At 46.3% G+C, this 23,730-nt stretch overlaps 1 long non-coding RNA gene across 7 annotated transcripts in view; it reads right to left on the bottom strand.

The window, feature by feature from the left end:
* The window catches only part of LOC308624898, a 62,631-nt gene extending 45,251 nt beyond the window's left edge, over window positions 1-17,380 (bottom strand). For 4 of the 7 annotated variants that reach the window (XR_014017016.1, XR_014017017.1, XR_014017018.1 and 1 more), the window contains exons 1-4: window positions 16,452-17,380; window positions 9,150-9,287; window positions 4,260-4,328; window positions 481-606 (exon numbers count right to left, since the gene is read on the bottom strand). This is a non-coding gene — a long non-coding RNA (uncharacterized lncRNA). Of the gene's footprint in view, window positions 1-480; window positions 607-1,132; window positions 1,290-4,259; window positions 4,329-9,149; window positions 9,288-16,451 lie in introns of all 7 variants that reach the window. The other 3 variants (XR_014017015.1, XR_014017020.1, XR_014017019.1) reach the window with 3 other exon arrangements.
* Between the last annotated feature and the right edge of the window lie 6,350 nt (window positions 17,381-23,730).

Raw genomic sequence — 23,730 nt, 5'->3', positions numbered from 1 at the left:
TCAGGACATCACAAATACTACACGTGAATGGGGCAGCGAGGGCTGGCACACATACGTATTAGGCACGTTTCCTCTGCCCACACACATGCTCCATTGTCCAATCAAATTTCACACACAAAACTCAAGTTCAAATGTTTAAACATTTCAAGATGGCAATTAAATCGAGCACAGGGCCCTTCCTCTGAGTGCAGGGTCCCTCACATGCCCATGCAGCTGAGATAGCCATTTGGAATGGTCACAGTCATCTCCAGCTAAACACATCCCAAACTGATGTCTTCAACTACCCACCACCACCATCATCAAATATTCTCCGCGTCTCCTCCTCCCCATCTTGGTAAACTGTTCTTGCTGACACCACACACCTGTGGACACCTCTCTTCCTCACTACCAGCCCCTCGCCTCCACCACCTCCAAGCCACTGCCAAACCCTGAGGATTTTCAGCTCCAAAATATCTCCCCAATCTGTCCACTTTTACTTACCTCCACTACTTGGTGTGTAAGCCACCATCAACTCTTGTCTGAACAATTGTAATAGCCTCTTACTTGGTCTTCCAGCTTCCAGCTTCACCCCTTAGGCTCCATTCTCCACAGAGTTTTTGGATCAACCTAAAATGTAAAGACTCTGTTCAACCCCTGCTACTGAAGTCCTTTCATTGACAGGCTCCTCTGACCCTTCAGATCTGAGCTCGAATGTTACTTCCTCACAGAGGTCTTCCTGGGGCCCCCAGTACAAAGTGGGCCCACCCCATACCCAGCCCATTCTTCTCTCTCCGAGAGCCAGTTCTTTTCCTTTGCCACACGTATCACAACTTGAAACTATATACTTGGGGGTGTTTCTTGAGCTGGAGTATAAATTCAAAGACAAAGACTCTGTTTCATTCACCATACTATTTACCCAGTAACTAGCACAGTGCTTGGTCCTTGGTGGGCACTTGATTTTTTTTTAAGAAATGGATAAAGGGATTTATGAGGTGAAGAAGAAGGAAGGGTCTAGGCTAACACCAGGGTCTCTGGCTGACATGACAGGGGGCTAGTGGTGGCACACAGAGGGAGGGGCAGTTCTGAGGGGAAAATAATGAATTTGGAAAGAGAATGAGGTGATGCACGTGAGCTTGCTTTGTGAGCTACAGACCTTATAAACGTGCAATAGTAACAGAAGCCAAGTCGAGCTAGTGTGACCTGAGGTCACAAATCCTCAAGACCAGCACACTTGAAGAGTGAATGAAATAATTATGCTTGGATCACAGTCATAAACCAGGACTGGTCAGCCAACAGGACATCTGGTTACCCTAGGAAGAGATTATATAGACATAAAGACAAATATAGACACATATAGGCTGTGTCACAAGGCCCAAGAGCAAGAGTGCAGGGGCACCTCAGATCATTCTAGAACTGATAATAAGAAAGTGCTTAGGAAAAAGGCAGTTTCCTCTCTCTCTCCCTCTCTCATTCTCTCTCTCTCCCCATTATTTCCAGTTCCAACTTCCCAGGGAAAAGCTCTAACTGGCCCAGCTTGGGTGGTGCCAGTGTCCTCCAGTTCACTCTACTGGGACCAGGAAACAGGAGACTGATTCACAGACGTGGTTTCCAGGTAGTACATGAAGCTGGGCAGACTCTTAAAAGTGATTAACCACAAAATGTAAATAACGTTATGGTATTCCAGCTCAGCTGGCAAGGTGTGACGTCACATCAAATAAGTGGTAGAGTCAGATATTGTCTAAAAGCTCTTAGCAGGGAAAGGTAGTCAAGGAAGACTTCCTGGAAGAGGTGATCCTTGAGAGATCGGGAGACTTTGGATGGAGGAAGAGGAACCAGAGAAATTTCAGGAGGCGGGGATGGCATGCACAAAGACCAGGAAGCAGGATAAATGATCATTCGTAAATTGGTCATTCTCATTTGTCTTTTGCTATTCCCCTATTTGGCCTCATGGTTTGTTATTGTGAAGTCACTTTTTTTTTTTTTGGTAATAATCTGTTTGAGGATTTGAAACCTTGCTCCCTGTCATCTTCCTGCTCCTCGTAGGTGGGCACCAGTGAGCAGCTGGCCATACTGGTATCGTCTACAGGGTCCAGGCTGTAGGATTGACTAATAAGTGAAGCCATTTTATGAGAAGCCATTTTTTACCAAAATTTCTGTAACAGAGCTTTCCTAATCATGCATTAGTGGGTCAACCAGTGTTTCTTGGTTTTTTTTTTTTTAGTGATTTAAAACAGCCAAATCGTACATATTAGAATTTATTGCAGGAAGGAAGGGTAAATATCGCTTCATGAAACTGTTTCAGTCACATTTACATGGATGCGTGGGTCATGGTCAAAAATATTTTAGAACATTGCCTGAGTCAGACTCTCCTTTTATTAACTTCTACTCCTGAGGAATGGCTTTATGGGAGAGAGTATGGAGGTCAATGATGTTTACTGGATGCTTTCCTAAGATTTGAAATGCGATGGAAGGGAATCCTCCGGCTTTGGGGTTTTGTGCTTTGAAGAGGTGCAGAAATGTATGTCATGCTCAATTATAAAGTGCTTCTCTTCCCTTCCTCTCCTTCTCCACTCCTATCCCCCTTCTATCCATGAATAGGTCCATGGACATGGAGCAGACAAAAGAGAAAGAGCGCAGGCTGATACGTAACAGTGACTCATGGCGTGGACAAGAATTTGCTGCTCATCAGCCTCAGTGTGGATCCCTCTGATGGGCAGCTCATGGAAATGCCTTACTAGTGACTGGTCATGACCCTGGAACTGTCTCGCTAAGATACAAAATGACCAGACTTCCCTCCCATCCACGAACAGATCAACCCAAAGCTTCAGACGGCCATGCCAGGCATTCAGGTTTACCAGGGTGCTCAGAGTGGACCAGCCCCTGAGGAGTATGCCAAGCAAATTCCCAGGGGTCCAGTTACAAGGTCAAGATGTTAAGAGCCAACAGATTCTGCCCTACTCTTCCCCACCCATGGAAAAGTGCAGCCTTTGGGTCACTGCATAGGCCACTGAACAAATGCCCATTTGGCCCGTGAGCCAAGACTTGCTCATTGCACTGTGGGAGGTCAGTTTCCTTTTTCCCTAAGAGTCCAACACTGAGTTTCCCAGTCTCTCTTCTCATTATACATTCCAGCTGTTTCCTGCAGCCGCCTGCTGGGTGAGAGCGCTGGGCTGGGAGACCTGCCTCCAAGACCAGCCTCCAGCACTCTCTAGCCATAGCTCGGCTACACATCCTCTGTCCTCCTGGAGCTCTGTTTCTTCAACTGCAAAATGGGAGAACCCTTCCTGGGCTGCCCTGCAGGGCTGTGGGTGGGATCAGGTGGTACGATTGCCACTTCCCCTTCTGGAAGCCTAAGGTAGTGGGCATACAATAAGCCACTGTCCCTGACTGCAGTCTGGTGGGAGTCGGAGGGGTAGGGAGAAGGGAGAGGCCGGGGTTGATGCTCAGACGAAATGCTGACCCAGGGACACCTTCATTTGTACTTGGCCCTTGGACCACCCACAACTTTCCCAGCAATCTTGCCTCACCTTAAAACCACCCAGCAAGAAAAGGGGGAAACTATTTCCCTCAGTAAAGCCCTCGGGTCCTCCTTCTGAAACCGGAGCTTCGGGGAGAGCGAGTGATTGGAGACCCAGTGTTTAGTCTGTGGCAGTTCATGTGCATAGGACCACTCAGGAGGGTCTAGCTAAGCTACCAAGGCCACTCGGGGGAGTCTGTCTGGGCTGGAGGCTCATTCGAAGGGCAGCTGAGCCCAGGACAACTGAGGCTGAGGTGAGATGCTGGTCCAGAGTGAGTGAGGACGGAAAGGTTTAAGAGGCTGCCCTCAGCGGGCAAGCTGGGGTCAGGCATGGGATGGGCTGCGGTCAACCGGATGGGCTTCCAGGTGGAGGCTTCTGGAGGAATGTGAGGCGTTTTGGCAATCTGAGAGCTTCTTCTGCAGTAGATCCTTGAAAGGGAATGTAAACAGCACGTGGTCTCCTCGGGGCCCCGTGCGTGACTAAAGCTGGGAAGGGAAGAGCCCGGACCCACCTCCCACTTCCGTCAGACTCCCCACCTTGAACCCTGGGAGAAGCCAGCAATGGTACCCCCGCGTCTCAGCCCCTCCAGAGGTGGAAAATATAACAGGAGAAACATCTGCTCCTCTTCATGGGAGTAAAATGGCCTCCGTGTGTGCGTCTCTGCTTCCTCCTCAGGCCTCCCCTCTCCCATCTCTCTTTCTTCCCGACTTTTATAAACATAATATGCGATGCCTGGGCTCACAAGCCAAATCCCTGAGATACCTGGGTGGTTCTGACGTGTGTGGTTCATTTTCTCCCATGAAGGACTGGCTGCCAGGTCAAGACACATCCCTGAAGAGAGGCAGGGAAGGAACAGGAAGCGGGGATGAGTCAGAGGTGTGAGGAATCCAGGGAATGAAGGACAAGCTAGACTCACACCCTGGAGGTGTCACCACCTTCTCAGCCAATGCACTTAGTGACAGCTGGGGACACTTTGATTTGTCCCTTCCTGACGTTGAAACCTCTTTAGCCCCAGGCCATGCCTTCCACCTGCACCTTATTTTGTCCAAAGCTTAATGCCAGGACTCAGCAAGTCATAAGTAATGGTAAAATAAAGAATATCTAATGGATGTTAAATTATTCAATACATCAGGCTGACTGGACATCTCCCTCTCTAACTGAAGGGAACAGTGACAGCAAAAGCAGCTGTTCCCTGCTGGCTACCAGCCACTCAAGCCATGCGTTTTGACCAATATTCAGATCAAATGTGAGCACCCGTAATTATTTTTTTCCAGCATTATTGCAAAGTCCCCCCTCTCGGGTTTTCCCTTTTATCTCCCAGCCTCTCTTTTCCTAGAAGCCCATGTGCTTCGTAGGAGACCAGAGATACTCATGCTGATGAATTGCTCTGGATATGGGGAAACAAGTTCAGGAATACAATAGTCCCTGTGTCATAGAAAGAGAGAAGATGCTCAACCCCCTTTCTCCATAACACTTCATTTTATCACTGCCTGACATGATAGTGTATGTGTTATATGTATCTTCTGGGTCCTCCACTACAAGATAAGCTCCATAACGACAGAGACCTTGACTTTTAGGGTCAACTGCTCACTACTGTATCCCTAGTGCCTGGGAAAGTGCCTGGGACAGTGCCTGGAACATTGTAGGCATTCCGTGACTATTTATTCAATGAACAGATGGTTGAGTGAATCTCTCTGATCAGATTGGATTATGAATGACAAGTGAAATGTCTAACCACACAAACAGTGGGCACAGATATGCATGTACAACCTCACACAGGACTGGGAGGGTTTGTGCATGAATATGATAATGATAATGATAATATTAATGCTGTTAGTAATGGCTAAAAGTCATGCCTTTCTATGCCAGGGACACTGTCTCCGTGAATATTCACAATGTTTCATCCTACTTTAAAGATGACAGACTTTTCAAAGAGATTAAGTGACTTGGCAAAATCAAGACTTAAGTTAAGAGCAGAGGCAAGGCTGAAGGCAGATCCATTTGCCTATGAAGTCCACGCATTTTAACCATGATGCTTCCTCAAAGTCATCATTTCATTCATGCATTCATTGTGTCCAGTGAAGTATTATTATATTATTGTTTGATTTCTCATGGATGCCTAATCTCCATCACTAAATTAGAACTTCCTAGAGTTAGGGACTATATCTTATTTCCTTATTATATTCCAAGCAGAACCCAGTACTATGAGCTGCACAGAGCAGATGCACAACACAGATCTATCCAATTAATTAATTAATTAATATAACCATACGGCACATCACAAAAGAGAACTCAACTATAGATTACTTTCAAAGAAAGAAAGATATGATAAGACAGAGGTGTCAAAATGGCCCTTCCTGGCTGGAAACCTCTCCTGGTTAGGGCCAAGTTTTATTTCTGTTTATATTTTCAATGGTTCACAAAGTTCTTGGCATCATGCTTGTTGCATGAATTAAGGAAAACTGGCTCATAACCTGGGGTCTCACAGAGTGCTAGAATTGAAGAGTCTTGGGGATATTTTATCTAGACTTCTGAAGGTTTTGATGGTTAAGCACCTCATATGATGTCTAGCATACAGAAAATACTCAAAAAATTCATTGAATAAATCAGTAGTGGCCTCATAGTAACTGGCACAGTATCTGATATAGAGTAAATATTCAATAACTGGTTACTAAATTATATGATCAAATGATTATTGCTGATTGAATAAAAAATAGTTTCCATTTATTGAGCCAGGCACTAACTATTTTGCATTAATCATCTCATCTATCCCTCACATTACTCTACGGAGTAGGTATTATTATAACTCATATTTTACAGATAAAGAAACTGAGGCTCAAAAAGGTTAAGTAATTTGTCTAAGGTCCCACAGGTATAAGGGGTGGAAATAGGAATTGAATTGTTTGATTCCAAAGGTTTAGCCATGATGCTTGCTCCTGCCCTGTCAGCTCCTTCTGGCCGAGGCACTGTGACCTGACAACCTGATGGCCCTGGAAAGACCCAAGTCCATGAGCCTGCTTCCTGGAAAGAACTTCAGGTACATGGCACAACCTTAAGGCTAGGGCTGGTAGGAGAATCCATTCATGAATTCTCAGTTTGACACCACGGCAACTAACTCCAGAGAAAATCATAACCAGGGCCAGTAAAATCAAACTACCACAGTCATTACTAATCTTTTCATCTCCCTCCTGGCTCCTTTCTTTGATTCCTACTGCCTGTGTGCCTCTTACTTGCCCCCAGGATCGAGACCTACCTGGGCATGCTGTCTTACGTTTAAGGTTACCATCGAAGCTCGTTGACTTAGAAGTGGGCACAAGATCTTCCTTGAACAAGGCCATCCTCCTGCTCTACCAGTGTTCTCTTTTGGCCACGAAAGATCAGTGAAATGTGTGGAAGTTGTCCAACCTCGACTTTTTTCTACAAATCAACCTTTTAAATACATGGTCCAGTGCAGAACCCCTGTGTCCTCAGATATAAAGGCAGACATGAACAAAGAGAAAGCAGGGGTGCCAATAACCACACCAGAGGATACAGAAAGCAAAGCACAAGTGCACTGTATATGGGACAAAGAGGGTCATTTTTAACTGATACAAGGGAAACGCCACTACAGTGAACTCACTAATTTTTCTGGACCCGGTGGAAGAGCATCAGTATTCATCAAGTGAAAACTGCCGTTGCCTTATCTCAGACCCGCTCATTTCTATTTGTATTCTGCCAGCCTCTCAGTTGGTCTCCCTACCTTCTCTCCTGCAACTCTCTAATCTCTCTCCCTACTGAAGACAGAACGAGATTTTTATATGCAGTCTGTGAGTGTCACGGCTGTAATAGCAGGGATTACACCTTATGCTGTTCCCTTCTGAACACTCAGCACCCAGTGCCTGGCACCTGCTAGGCCTTCATAAATGTTTTAGAGTAAATAAGAGAGATAGAGAGTGATGCGGTGATGCGGGGGAGGAAGAGGAGGGAAGGAAGGAAGGAAGGGAGGGAAGGGGGAAGGAGAAGGAGGGAGGGAGGAAGGGAGGGGGGAAGGAGAAGGAGGGAGGGGGGAAGGGAGGGGGGAAGGAGAAGGAGGGAGGGGGGAAGGGAGGGGGGAAGGAGAAGGAAGGAGGGAGGGAGAAAGAGGGAGGGAGGGAAGGAGCACTTGGAAGAGCCAAGGACAGAGAACTAGTAAATGTCTTCAACAGGAGGAAAGAAATGGAATAAGACCCCACTGGAGAGAAGGCGAGAGTCAGTAGCTGAGTGTTTTCTGAGTCTTCTCTTCGGGGAGCAGGGAGTCTGCTCCCAGAAATCTTCCAAGAGGAACAGGACAGACCCTCAAAGGGATGGAGCAAAGCCAGGAAGGTCTGTCAAATGAACCAAGTATCTGAAGCCAGGACACCCTAAAAATCCAGGAATTCTGGTCACTAACCAGATAACCCACATGGGACACACTGAAGCCGTACCTAGAATGAGGCCCCAGAAATTCAAAGGGCTCCACTAGAGAAGCAAACTAGCTAAACAGCCTATTTTACTTTCATTTCTCCTTTCAGGGGACATGAATCATTTGTGAGATTTGAAAATTTGAAGAGGAGCATCCATTGGGTAAATAAGGACAGGTCCTGTCACCTGGTGGCCACCATCATTGCAGGCCAGGATCGTCATCTTGGGGCATCCACGGAGGGCGGGCTGCAGGGACATTTGTGCTCCTTCTTAGGGACAGAAAGAAGCTCACATTCCTCTTCTCTGCTCCACTCACCCTCCCTTCATCCCCTTCTCCACCATCCCTACCCCTCCCTACACACACACACACACACACACACAACACCCAACCCCACTCCTTCCCTACACACAAACAGCTGTGTTCTCATGATTGGAATGATATGAGGTCTATTTATTGGGGGTTAAGAAGAAAATGTTTATAATTCACAAAGTCAGTGAATGGTTTCCTAGCAACTTTTTGTATAACTATTAGGAAATAATATTCTTTCGCTTTCTCTGTCTCTGTCTCTGTCTCTCTCTCTCCCTCCCTCCTTCCCTCCCTTTCTCTCTCATATCCTCTCCTTGACCATCAAGGATTCTTTTTCTGCATTAAATAACAGAACACATTGAGGGTTTGATAAAAAAACTGCAAATCTCTCCCTAGAAAAACACATGTAAATAGATACATGTTCACTCACACTTCTATACATACAGTTCGAGGAGTTCATAGCACCCTTGAAACCTACCCATGGAACTCGCTTAATAACCCTTTCCTACACAGGTAACATCCCATAAGTTTGATCCCTGTCTCATCCAGGCAAGAAAACAAATGGCCATGGGGTGGTTATTCCTGCAAAAATGTGATGAACTCAGCTTACTTCAAACTATCTCCTCCACCCATCCCCAGCATTACACATTCTAATCCCAAGGCATCAGTTCTCCTGCTCGGCAGTATCTCATCTGCCTGCTTCTCCCTGCCTCCCCACAGCTAGCTAGCCAGCAGCTAGGAAATGTGAACACGCTTTATGTCCGCCTGAGGAAATGCCATTAACACAAAGCACCTGCAAAGCTTTCCAAAGCCCAATACGCGTGGCATCAGTCTCCTCTGTGGGCTTCATTCTGCACCAGCCACCATTGGGCAATGGCGAGAGCCATAGCCAAGTGCAGATTCTGGGATGTTCTCCTCTCCCTCACCTCCAAACACAGCCCAAGGTCGACTTCACTGCTTCATGAGACCCAGGAGCCTCATAAATGTCAGCTGGTCTGGGGATAGCCTGAGGTTCCCAATCAGGCTTCAGTATCATCAAGTTGGAATATGTCCTTCATCCAGTCCTTTATAAAATGAGAAAAAAATGGAGTAAAGGAAGATATTAACAATTATCTCTTAGTATTTACTGTGATTATGTGCCAGGCACTGGGTTAGATGCTTGCCCTGCATACCCTTCTTTAGTCCTCATAAAAACCTTCGAAGGTGTCACTTGCAGGAGTCCATATGGTGTGGGAATTAAACAGGCAGCCTCTAGAGACAAAGTAACCTGGATGGAAGCCCATCACTGCTACATATCAGCTGTGACTTCAGCCAAGTTGTCCAACCTCTCTGTGCCTCAGTTCCTTCATCTGTAAAAGGACTCTCCTTTTACATTATTTACATTGTTATTCTAATAATGTTCTAAAACATCTGTTAGAGGGTTGTCATGAGGATTAAATGAGCCATTGCATATAAGACATTTGGAACAACCTCTGGCCATAGGTAAGCACCCAATAAATGTAAGCCAGTACCAATCTACCCATTTTGCAGATTAGAACACAAAGCCTGAGAGAGGTGAAGTGACTCTCTCAAGGTCGCATTTCTAAACTGCATCTCTAGCAAGTGAGTCTAAGGCCTGGAGTCATAACCACTCTGTGATGCTTCCAATCTTTCTCGAATGCCAAACCCCTTGAAATGCTTGCCTTTTCAAAGTCAGTCTTTATGACACCACATCATTCCTGTGATATTCCTGTCCAAAATGCAAACCTGCATCTAACTATAAGGAAATGTCAGATAAATCCAAGTTGTGGAACGTTCTATAAAATAACTGGTCATACTCTTGACAAATGTCAAGGTCATGAAAGACAAAGCCTGAGGACTATTCCATGTTACAGGAAACTAAAGAGACTTAACCATTACATTCAACACATGAGCCTGGAATGGATCCAGAGCCAGAAAAAATTTTTTTCTTTTGCTATAAAGGATATTATTACATCAATTGGCAAAACTGAATAAGGTCTGTGGATTACAAATAGCATTATATCAATGTAACTTGCCTGACTTTGATCACTCTAAGAGACTGTCCTTGTTTGGGGGGGAAATACACATTGAAGGATCTAGAGGTAAAGGGACATTGTGTCTGCAACTTCCTCTCAAGAAGGTCAGAAAAAGAAATGATAATATGTATACAGAGAGCGAATGATCAAATGAATGTGGTAAAATGTAAACTTTTGGGAAATCTAAGTAAAGAATATTGGAAGATCCTTGTACTATACTTGCAACTTTTCTGTAGATCTGGAATCACTTTGAAATAAAATGTTTCAGAAAAAGAAAGACAAAGAACCAATCTTTTCACTGTCCATGCCTGCCCCTGAGCATACTAGCTGTGAAGCATATTTTCTTACCGTCTCACCTATAGACACAGCTTCATTCCAGAGAAGGCTTCCTTGTTGCTGTTAAGACAATAGATTTGCTTTTCTAAGAGGGAAAATACTCCTAAACCATCCACTGGGCCCTTTACATTAAAAGAGAGACTTTTAAAATTAGAAGACATTGTTCTCTCTAGTCCAGGAGGATATAGCAATTCCTCACCCCTTTCCCCACGCCTAAAAAATGCTCATGGCTACAGTCATCATCTGACACCCACTCACAAAACCCTCTTTTGTCTGCCAGATTTTCACAGGCTTCTAAAGAATGTGGTGAATTTGCTGTTGCTGAATGTGGTTCATTTGTGCAAAATTCCTCAACCCCTTTTTTCCTTCCTCACTTTCATCATCCCTGCCCTTTTCTCCAATAGGTCACTTAAAAACAGAACCAGAGAGTGAAGGGTGGAACGGCAAAGGCGACGGGAGAGGCTGCAGTTCATTCAGTCAGCAAGCATTTTTTAGTGAGCACCTACTATGTGCTGCCAGCTGGTCCAGGGGCCCAGCAGGGAAGGAGGCAAGCCTGACCTGCTCTCACGGAGCTTGCACTGGGAAAGTGAAGTGGGAGCAGCTATCCAAAGCTTGGAGAATGTTCCAGAAAGGGACGTACAGGGTGCCGGCAGGGCATGTAGGAAGGGAGCCAACTTACTCTGCCGAGGTCCAGGGAAATCTTGTGCCTGAGGGATGATCACATGTCACTTAGATCAGAGGGAGTTGGGTGGGGAGTGGGAAGGAAAAAGAATGCTTTTCACTCATAAAAATAAACACCCATACTTTCTTAAAGCAAAACAAACAGCCCACAGTTAGTAGAAGGAAGGAAATAATACAGATCAGAGCAGAAATAAATGAAATGAAAAAAAAAAAAAACAACAGAAAAGATCAATGAAAGTAAGAGATGGTTCTTTGAAAAGAGACAAGATTGATAAACCTTCAGCCAGACTCACCGAGAAAGAAAGAGAGAGGGTCCAAATAAATAAAATCAGAAATAAAAAAGAAGTTACAAAATGACACCACAGAAATACAAAGGATCATAAGAGATTACTAGGAACAATTATATGCCAATAAAATGGACAACCTAGAAGAAAGGGATAAATTCCTAGAAACGAATATCAAAACCTCAAGTTCTAACCCAAGCTGAAGTTTCTCCCTCCACACCCTGGCCCTTTCCAACCACTCAGTTCAAGTCACATCCCAGCTAGGAAGCCTCCAGTGAGCGGTGGGGACAGAGGGGTCTTTTCTAGCCCTGCTCCAGCTCCTCTCTTACTGGCTAATGCTGTTTCTGGTCCCTCCAGGGCAGAGGGAGAGCAGGTGTGAAAGGAAAACCCGATTTGGTTGGTGCTGGAAAGGTGGCCATCTGTGCAGCAGTTGAGGATGCTTTGGTGGTTATTGTCTCCAATAACCACCAATAACTCTCTCCTTGGTACTTCCCACTGTCCCCTTCTCTGACAAAGGTGACCTACCCCGGCTAATAACCACCACCTTCTCCCATACACCCCACACAGCCCTCACCTTACCTCGAAGTTCCACGCAGAATTGGGTGAATCTGCCATGATGATCTGCCATGGTTTTCCCATCCCTTCCCTGCCACTGTAGCCCTCGCCCTTTGCTGTCCTGTCAAGCGTCACTCAAGCTAGTGTCTCGCATGTAAACTTCTCCAGTCCAGGGTCTGGCAACAGTCCCTGGATTTCTCCAAACATCCAGGCATCCCAAAGTTCCCCAAAGAACTCTGACTACACTCAACCCCAGCCCAGTGGAGGCCTGGAGGCCATGAGTTTGCACAGCCCAGACAGCGGCGGTGGGGGGGGGGGGCGATGGGGACATATTTGTTTCCTTCCTGGTGGCCTTCTCTGCTCCCTGTGAAGGGGAACTCCCAGCCTCTGACAACTTTCTGCACAGAAGTCCTCCCTCCCTTCATTCCGTGATCTGTCTCACCTTCTCTTAAACATTGGCTGAAGCAAGGGCTGGCTACCGATCACAGAACTCGTTTGGGACTACCCTGTACATGGACGGTGTAGCACAGTGGATCTCAACTACGGGCGGTTTGGTGCCCCATCTCCTCCACTTCAGGGACATTTGACAATGTCTGGGGACACTTTAGGTTGTCACAGCTGGAGGGGTGTTACTGGCTTCTAGGGGGTTGAGAGGCAAGGATGCTGCTAAACATCCTATGATGAGTGGGACAGCCCTTCATAACAAAGAATTATCTGGTCCAAAACATCAATAGTGCCAAGATGGAGAAACCTGGTCTAGTACCTCCCTTTCTATAATGTTTGGGGGTGGGGAGTGGAGAGGTGCCTCTAGTTCTCAGGTTTGGGACCTTGGTCAAGAGTAGAAAAAAGCCCCATTAGACATCTATCCCTTATTATTTGTATTAAGAGCTCCTGAGGGAGAGAGTAGCTCTGGGCTGGATTAATCTATCATCTCAACTGTACCTCAAGAGCCTTTGGGGGGGTGGAGGTGGGCTGGGGGGTTCACAGTGCCATCCTCACTGTGCTCGCCCATCTGCTTAGGCTGGCTCCCCTCATGTTCCCAAGGTGGCTGTTCTACCTCCAGGTGTCGTCTGCTGACTCCAACGTCTAAGGGCAGAAAAGGGAGTGATTCCTCCTTACCTATTTAATCCACAAGGATAGCCATGTCCAAAACCCCTGCCGACATCCCCTCCTAACTCCCTGTCAGCACTGCATCATCTAGCCACACCCAAACCTGCAGTGGCAAGTCGAAGTAGGGCTCCTTGACTGGCTTTCACCAATCAGGATTCGAGCATGGGTAAGGGCCAGCCTCTCCAGAACAGCACAGCCACCCATTACCTAAAACTGAATTGTTGTCCTGCCAGCAAGTACAAAGGCAGAAGAATAGCTGTTGGGTAGGAACCCAACGGTGCCTGCCACGTCCTGATCTGATGTACCTGGCCTTCCCCTCTCACAGCTTAGACAACTTGTTCACACAGCGGCTCTAGGGCAGTGCTTCTCCAACTTCAACACACATCACTGTGGCCTGGGGACAGAAGCTTCTGTACTTGGGACCCTTGCAGATTTTGCCTTATGTACCACTTGATCTGGCTGCCCATTTGTATCCTCATCCTTTAAACGGTAATCATTAAGTATAGCAATTTCCTGAGTTCCGTAAGGTCATTCTAGCGAATTATCAGACCTGGGGCATAGGGATCGTGGGAACCCCTGAATCTGTAGCCAAATTGGATAGGATGTGGGTAGCCTGGATGCACATTCCCACGATCACATAGGAGGAAACTGTAGAGCCCAAATTTACACTTAGATTTGCACAACTCTGGGGGTACTGCTAACCTTTTGTTCATGTGGATGACCCTCCTGCCGCTGTGCATTGTTGTGCAATGAACAACGCACTTCCCCAGCGCTGGCCAGCCTCGCCTGATCATCAGCGTCACCTGGAGCATTTATACAAGAGGCGTTCCCAAACTCACCCCCCGAAGATGCTGATTCAGTAAGTTTGGGGTGGGGCCGGGGAAGTTTTATTTTTAACAGGCTCCCCTGGTGATTCTGACAATCAGGCAGTTTGGCAAACACTGTGCTGTGCTGTGTTTACCAGCCTCCTCAGTCAGGTGTGTCCATCTGCCCGAGAGCCCAGCCCTTCTGTTGCCTAGTTTAGGTCGAGGACCTGACACATTCCCGGGCAGAGTTTCTAAGAGCAGGATATAGTCTTTTCCAATCTCCACATTGTTGCTCAGTCTTACACTGGGAAGAAGTTTAATGAATTAGGCAATGTGAATCCCACTCAGCAAGGCCAAAGCCAAAGCCATCGACCGCCTCCCTCCTGCTTCCTGCTCTTCCTCCTAAATTCTCCACCTTGGCAACTGACCCACCATTCACCCAAACGGAGGAAGCAGGAATGTGAGGCACATCCTTGCCCCACTTTCTCCTTCACACCTCGTTTCCTGATCACCACTTCCTAGCGATTTCTACCTCCTACGTAATACAAATCAGGCCCTCCTTTTCTTCTCTTCTTTCTTACTGCCTATATGATATCCAGCTCCACTTCTCACCCAGACCAGCTTGCTAACAAGGCTTTCTGCCTTCATCCTTTGCCACCACCCCATAGGAGGCAGATTGTATAGTCCAAAGATGGCTACAGAATCTCCCATCTCATGTATTTTTCTAGAATCTTGCCACTACTCCATCAAAAGGTAGGGTTTAATATCCCTTCTCTTGAATATGGGTGTGTTTTGTGACTAATTCAATCAATAGAGTATGCAGAAGTGCTGCTACATGACTTCGGCTAATTTCTAAAAGGCAATTCAGGTAACACTTTGCTCACTATGACACTCACTCTTTTTTTTTTTTTCTTTTTTTTTGCTGTATGCGGGCCTCTCACTGTTGTGGCCTCTCCCGTTGCGGAGCACAGGCTCTGGACGCGCAGGCTCAGCGGCCATGGCTCACGGGCCCAACTGCTCCGCAGCATGTGGGATCTTCCCGGACCAGGGCACGAACCCGTGTCCCCTGCATCGGCAGGCGGACTCTCAACCACTGCGCCAGCAGGGAAGCCCTGACACTCACTCTTGATACCCTTGGTCTCCATTTATGCCTCCACGCCAGCAGTCAGCTGCCCTGAGACCACCATGCTGGGAGGAAGTCCAAATTAGCCCACGCAGAGAGGCCACATGAAATGGTCCTGAAACTACACAGAGAAAGAGAGGTGCCTGACTAGCCCCCAGCTGCTCCAGTCCTACACCATTACAACTCCAGCCACCTCTGACTGCCACTGCATGAGAGACCCCCAAACCAGAATTGACCAGCTGTGCCTCTCCCAAAATTCCTAACCCAAAGACATCATGAGAGATAATAATAAAATAATTATTTTAAGCCAGGAAGTTTTGGGAATGACCTTTTTATGCAGCAGTAGCTAACCAGAGCCCCATTCAATGGGCACACAGTGGCCAGAACCGTATGAAACAGAGCTACTCAGAGTGTGGCCCCTGGCCCAGGGCTGGGGAATGAACTGTATGTTACCAGTTAGTATAGAAATTGAATAAGTGTTTAGAAGCTTTCACAGGATGATTTTATGTTTGTTGAATCTAATAATTAAAAAAAAATTGGACTTATGCTTTGTCTGGATTTGGTCAGACCTGGGTTCAAACAGCAGAAGGGAAACCACTTTTGATTGGTTGGTCAGACACAGCCCCTTTTGGAAACTGCAGGGCATTGAAAAGACGGAGTGAGGCCTTGGGTGAGGAGGGGGAGGGGAAAGTGGACCAGGCAGAGACATGAGTATGAGGGGAGTCCCTATCTAACGCAAGAAAAAGAGTGACATGTTCGGTGGACTGAAAGAAAGTGACGTGTCTTTAGATAAATGCTCACCTTGCGAATCCCTTCTGCTGCAAATAACAGAAAATCCTACTACAGTGGCTTCAAGAAATAGTGGTTTTTCTGATTGCATCAGAATCTTGTGGAGACACCCCCATATCCTCTTGCCAGTGGACACCTCTGTGCACAGTAGCCAGTCTTCCAAAGGCCAGAACATACAACTCTTCAAGAGCTTTCTCCAAAGTCGCAGAAGTTCACTCTGCCCTTGGGTGGGGGATGAGAAGTGCTGTTCTATAGGGGCTCCCACGACCCCAAGCAGGATTAAGCTCCGGGTGCCCAGAGGGGTCATTCCTAATAACTCACTCTTTATTGCCTTTCTTCTCTTCCTTGTCTCCTGCCCCGTCTCCCTCATCCACATTTCCTGGGATCACTTACTAAATAAACTACTTGCATTCTGCAAAGCTAAAGCAGCCTGAGCAAGACAGAGAATGGTAGGTGGCAATGCTGGAAAGTAGACAGGGACCAGAGAGGTAGAAAGGTGTGGACTTGCCTAAAGACACACAGAAGTAGTGACACAGCCGGAATTAGAAGATGCTCCAGGGATGGCGGGTCTGTCCATTTCTTGAGGCTGCGCTGTGCTCACTAAGAAGTCAGGAGCAAAATCGCTGACCTCAAGTTGCCTCCAAAATGATCCCGGTGATTCTTCTTCCTACAAAGGACCTCACCCGAATTCTGGCTTCTCATGGTTTCCTCTAGCCAAGCAGCACCCACCTCAGAGCATGTCTGATACTGAGGCTCTGAGACCAAAAACAAACCACAAGAGGCTCGGAGAGACTGGGAGTGCCCCTACAAGTATATCCACATCAGTCAGCTTAAAGTAGAAGAAACGGAGCACTTGAAGTCACAGACTCCTCTGTGCGTATGCCTCCTTCATCTGCTTGCTGTGTGACTAAGGGCAATTTTCTTAACGTCTCTGGGTCTCCTCTGTAAACAGACATAAGCTCATAATGCTACCTTGCTGAATCATTTCAAAACAAAACATAAAACATGGAAAAGTTACCTAAGTCGTGCTGATATACAGTAGGTGCTCAGTAACGGCCAGTCTCCTCTCTTTCCACACACCCTCTTTCACAACAGAACGAAAAATCAAGCAAAGATGTACTGACCAAATAATCAACTGCATTTGTCTGGCATTTCTCAGCCCACTTGCTTTGCACGATTGTTTCTATGAGGCTAATACCTCATTACAATAACTCTACACTCTAATACCAGTGGGCCCATACACAGAGGCCCAACTTAAAAAAAAAAAACCGTTATAATCATGGCTAGTGGGCTCCCCAGTGGTTTGACCAAGAGCCAGGCCATAGTCAAATAATCAAACTGCAGATGCTGGGATAGCAAATCAGCTTAAATGTAAACAGTGGCAGAGACTCAAACTACAGAGAGGAGAAGAGATGAGGAGTCTTGCACAATGTTGGAATTTCCCTTCCATGTCCTCCCAAGTTAATTGGCCCATAACATAACCAGGCTTGTTAATGAATAATAGGCTCATTCCTGAGAGGCACCTAGGTCAGGTGGTCACTCGGGGCCTGCTGGCTGTTGACTCTGCTCTTTGAGCTGAAAGGAACCCCAAGGGTGACATGAAAGCAGAGGCATTGTGACCTCCATCCTACTGATGGCTCACGGGTACTCGGCTAGTTGGAAAGAGGATCACAAGTCGTAGAAGCCATCAGCAGAGGGAAGAAGAGGCAGATCAGTTTGGGGAGCCTGAAGCTTATACTTTGGGGTGGGGGGACCTTTTTGAGAAAAATCAGACAAAACTATGCCTATAAAATATGCTCGGCCATCCAATACCGCCTTGAAGGAAAGAGTGGTCACCCCAACATGACGCAGCCCAAGAGTGTGGGGGGAGAGGGAGAGGGGAGGAAAGAGATAGCAGACTGAGCCCACTGCAGCTAAAACCGCTTACAGAAACACATGGCCAGGTGAACACGAAGCCAGGCCCACCCCTAGGCAAGTGAGGGACCCCAAAGCTTCATTAGCTTCCCGTGATGGAGATGGAGAACTAAGACCATGAACTCCTGCGTCTTCCACATTTTGCTTCCTGATGTCATTCCATCAAACCAAGAACCTGATGTTACCTACCTTCAGAGCTGGGCTGCCAATAAGAGCGTGGTTTAACTAGTCATGGTGGGCAGGGCAGAGGATACCCAAGTGTGAATGAGGGCACCTGAGATCATTTCCAAAACCAAACCACCAAGGGCTTTTTGATTCCCCAGGCTGTAGTTCTCTCTTCTATCCATAAGAAACTATTTCAAAACTAGGTGCTTCAGGAAATAGGCAGACACCGAAGCCCAATTCTTCCAAGGAGCCTGGACATTCAAAGAGAATTGTGGTTTAGACCCTCACCGGGGTAGGCTTTCAGTGGCTGAGAGCATCATGGTTAAACGTGTAGGTTTTTAAACTCGGCAGATTTGGACCCGAGGTCTGGCTCTGCCGCTTACTAGTTTTGTGACCTGAGATAACTTACTTAACTGCCTTCAGCCTCGATTGCCTCTTATGTAAAACTGAGGTAAAGATAATATCTGTTTCATAGAGGTGGAAGGGTTAATTAAGATAATTCACATAAAGCACTTAGCTCAGTTTCTGACACATAATCATAGGAGACAGATTCAGTGGGATTGAGAATAAATTTACTGCCCTTTCCTCTAGGCTGAAAGTTTGCTTCCCCCACAAAGTCGGGAAGCCCCAGCCCCCAGTGGAGATAGGGCTTTAATGGAGGTAATTAAGGTTAAATAAGGTCATAATGTGGGTATCTGATCCAAAGGGATTATGTCCTTATAAGAAAAGGCATCCACCAGACAGCTCTCCACCCTGTAAAGACACAGGGAGAAGGCAGCTGTGTTTAAGCCATTAAGAAGGCTCTCACTAGACACCAATCCTACTGGTCTTTGATCTGGGACTTCCAGCCTCCAGAACTATGAGGAAATAGATGTCTTTTGTTTAAGCCACTCCAAGCACTATCTGGGGACTGCCAATCCCCCCACCCCTCTTCCAGTTAGAGGGGTGGTCCAGGAATCCAGGATGGCCAATCAGAACACTTTATCTCTCCAGCCACAGTGAATGGACACGAAGTGGACACATGACCTGAGCCAAGCCAATCAGGCTTCACTGAGACTTTTCTGCTAAAGCAATCTGGGAAGATAACTTCCTGTTTATGGCGGTCTTGGGAGGGTGTGTAGTTATGGCTTCCATTGGTCATCTTCCTCCATCACAGGGAGTTAACCTGTCTATAGGAGGAGAAAATAAGGCCAATACAGAGAGGGAAAACGAGCAAAGAGATGAAGAAAAAGAGGGCACTCTGAAGATGAGTGAGGCCTGGATCCAACTATGCCTGAAACCTACATTGGACTTCCCAGTTATGTGAGCCAACAACTTTTACTTTTTCCTGAAGCTAATTTGACTTGGGTGGTTGCGGGGTTTTTTTGTCACTTTTGTCAAAAAGAATCCTAATACACTTCCCATGATATGCACTCTGACTGAACATTTTTGGCCTCATTTGGTCAGATGGGTCACCACTGGGCAGCATTCTGCCACATTACTTCATACTGAAAAGTGGCCATTCTCCCTTGCCGTCCAGTCCTTGGCCACCAAGTGGCATGGATGGCATCACGCCTACAGACCTCTACAGAGCACATGGCTGGCCCACACCACAGCATTTAAAGCAGGAAAAACCAAGTCAGGCTGTTCTGCTTAAGTCTATTCCAGGAAGCTTTAAACCTACAAGTGCAGTTATCTGAGAGAAAGTTAGAGGAGTCTGCCAGCCGAACAGGTTCAGCCAGAGGGAGTGGTCAGAGTTTTCCTGTCTCTCCCCAACAGGTGGCTTCCGAAGCTGGGACCACGTGTCCAGCATCTGCTCTGGAGAGAGATGCAGTTTGTCTGTCTTGGCTCCTGTGTGCCGATGGGGTCGGCGTAGGAGGAGCTGGCACTTCTATCCACAGGATACAGAGAAGTGAAGCCAGCTTGATTTGAAGAGTGTCCAAACCATCTGACACGGGATCAGAGGGCACCAGCTCCTGGGGAAAACACATTCCCACGTGTTTTTTGATAGCCCAGTGCAAACGGAACAGAGCCACTGCTGGGCCACCACATCACTGCCCCAGCCTTGTGGGTGACAGCCCACATGGGAAACAAGAAAGCAGTGCTTGATAGCATTTCCTTCCCTCTCAACCTGTAAGAGGCTTTCACAGATGTCAGCTCATTTGAGTCTCCCTTCGAGCTTAAGGACAAGAGGAGGGGCCAGGGCAGGGGTGAGCCTCTCCCATGTTTTACCTGGGGACACTGAGGTTAAAAGAGATTAAGTTGCTTCGTCAAAACCACACTTCCAGTCCTATGCTTCAGTTTCCCTGCCTCAGCCTTTTCCAACTGTGCCCTATCTAGGCCCGCTGACCCATCCTCCCGCAAAACCCACGAAGGCTTAAGCGATCCCTGCATTGTCCTGCCTGACCAGCTTGGAATGAAGCAGAAATTTCTTCAGTACACAGACAAGCACCCTGACACATGCACACATTCTTACACATCTACATACACACATGGGCTTACACTCATTCACATGTTCACAGGCATGTACATATGCACATACATTCATGCACCCAGGCTTATCACAAACACATACACAAATACCAATGCAGGATACACAACAAAAAGACACACACATTCACCTATGGTGTGAATATACCCTGGCACCCCTTGAGGCAACTTCACAACACTGACCCCTAGAACTGATGCCTGCTTTCCTCTGTTGAGCTGAGTCTTCCAGCCTGCGACCCCCTCCACTACACCCCCTGATTCTAGTGATTTCATCCAGGACCAAGATCTGAGTTTTGTTTACTTACAGCCTCTCACTGATGCTCCAGGGCTATAGATCCATCATGACAGCTGGAACAGAATGTGTCACTAACATATGTGGAAATGCAACAGAGAGGAGGGATGATCCAGTGGCAAAACCAGTGACTGTTCACTTGTGCCAAAACTAAACAAGGAGAAAATGCAAATAAAAAAACCATACTCCCTATTCACTAAAACAGATGATAACTTCCAAATAAATATTAACAGATCAGATTTAGCACTGTAATAAAAGAAATACAAGAATCATGAAGCGAGACATGTATCATTGTAATTCATTACATTAACTCATTCAAAAATACTTATTGTATTGTTTGGACATTTAACTCTTTGCCAATGTAGTACTGGCTCAAGTACAGAGCAACAGAACAAAATAGATGGATGAATATGATTAAGCCTACAAATATATTACTGGAACAGGAGATTCCAGAGACAGATCCATATCTAGACACTTACCATACTTTTTAGATAAAGGTGACAATTTAAGAAGGAAAAAAGACCCTCCAATACATGATATTGACACAATTTCTCATTTACAAGGGAAAAAATAAAATTAGATCCTACTCAATGCCATTCAAAATAATATATCCCAGATGCTTTAGACTTCAACATAAAAACCAAAACTACAGAGTATCCCCCATAACAAATGAATTCAGATATAGCACGACCAGTGATTGGCAATTAATTCTCATCTTTAACGCTGGAACACCAACCCCACCTCCTAAGTGACAACGTTTTGGGCCCCGCTTCCAGGAACAGCATGGGGTTTTAGTATACCAGAAGAGAACTTGCAAGAATATTTTTACAACCTTGAGATGGTGAGAAGGCCTTTGTAAATAAGACACGAAACTCAGAAGCTGTAAAGGAAAGATTGACAGACACAGCTACATCAAAATTTAAAGCCCTGTTACATTAACACCAAGTGAAATTCAAAGGTGAAACACTAAAAACAATCCAAACATTCTCAATAGAGTAATCACTAGTAAATTTGATTACATAATTTACCCTACAGCCATTTGATGGAATCTTAATAGTGGTTACCAAAACTAAGGCAAAGTTATATACATATATATACAGGTGTAGAAAATTTTCCAAGACATAGAGCTAAGTGTCAAAAATGAGCCACAGAACTGGATAGAGGGATGGATAATAGATGATAGATCTCACTCACATTTAAAGAGCATGGTGAAAATCATTAGGGAAGTTCATAGAAAATGGGCGACTCTCATCCATAATGAATTATGAACAGTTGTTATCTCTGAGGAGGAGAGCAGGGTCAACAGATAAGGGACAAATTTTACTTTTCACTCTTCAGCTTCTGATGATTGAGTTTTTACAAAAAGAAAGCATTCGTGAATTTCATGTACTATGTAAGAGACAAAGAAAATCATAACATGTGGAATCAGTCGGGCTGTCATCCTGGCTCTGACGTCTATCAGCTTTGTGAGCTCTGGCAGTTGGCTCAGTCAAAATGGGGCAATAGGGCTTCCCTGCTGGCGCAGTGGTTGAGAGTCCGTCGTTGCAGGGGACACGGGTTCGTGCCCCGGTCCGGGAAGATCCCACGTGCCGTGGAGCGGCTGTGCCCGTGAGCCATGGCCGCTGAGCCTGCACGTCCGGAGCCTGTGCTCCGCAACGGGAGAGGCCACAACAGTGAGAGGCCCGCGTACTGCAAAAAAAAAAGGGGGGGGGCAATAACACCTTCCTCATAATAATGTTCTGATCACCAGATAAGTTATAACTACTGTTTATTGAGCACCTACTACATACCAGGCTCATTAAATGCACTATTGCCTTTTAAATACATTATCATGCTGAACTATAGTGGCAGCCTCATAGCTACTGTGTTTTGCATGTAAGGAAACTGAGGCCCAGAGAAGTGAAATCATTTGCCCAAGGTCACAGAGCTGGTAAAGAGCAGAGCTGGGAGAAAACCTAGATCTTTTGGATGCTAAGATCAATGCTGATTCCTCCCATATTTGCCACTAGAGGTCCTTTCGTCTTCTCTCTCAGATGGGTGGTGCTTGCGCAGGGCTTAAGCAACACTCTAGAATAAATCTTAGACTAGCTCCCGGACAGCCCCCAGCCTAGACCCTGCAGAAAGGGGACCAGGAATTACTGACTCATAGCCGCAGCCGATTGCTCACAGACAGTGTCTGGAGGCGCCTATCTCCCACTTCCTCTGAAATAGATAACAATGGCTATTTTAGTCTGAAATGCCCCTGGCATAGACACACAAAGAGTAATAAATCTGGACTGAAAAAAAAATCTTTGTAAAATTGCAGTCAGGGACTTGCATTTTAAACTCCCTTACCCTGCTACAGCCAGTTGGGACACCCACTCTGGGGACCGCCTGCCAAAGAAAGGAGAGAAATAAGACCAGGAGACAGATACCACAAACAGGGGCAGGCTAATTAGAACCTTTAGTGGCAGAAGCTGAACAGATGTAATTAGCCAGGAATGGCTAGTTGGCTATTTGAATTGTTTACAGCAAGATACAGCTTTCCCTCTGTGAACCCGAAATTTTCAATATACCTACAAATATTAACCTACCCCTTTTAAGGACGTATTACATGCCAGGAACTGTCCTAGGAATTTTCACAAATTAACTCATTTAATCCCCACAACAAGTTAACTATAATCTCAAATTTCCAGATGAGGAAAGTGAGGCACAGAGGAGTTAGGTAAGTTGTCCAAGGTCCCAAAGCTTGTAAGTGACAGGCCCGGGCAGTCTGACTTCAGGATCCATGGCCTTCACTGCCACACCACACTGTCTCTCAGACACTTGGTGGGCGGCAGGGTGGGGTGGAATAGGGAGCATGGCTTTGCATTGAAATCAAAGTAGGAGCTGGAAGTCAGGTCGGGGTTAATGTAGTTCAGAGAGGTTAGTCTCAAGGCAAAAATGGCTTGGAGGATGTCAAGAATAT

This window comes from Mesoplodon bidens (assembly GCF_964165515.1).
Source record: "Mesoplodon bidens genome assembly, chromosome: 11".
Lineage (NCBI taxonomy): Eukaryota > Metazoa > Chordata > Mammalia > Artiodactyla > Ziphiidae > Mesoplodon > Mesoplodon bidens.
Note: the sequence above shows the minus strand (reverse complement) of the source record. Positions and strands in the feature narration are given on the sequence as shown.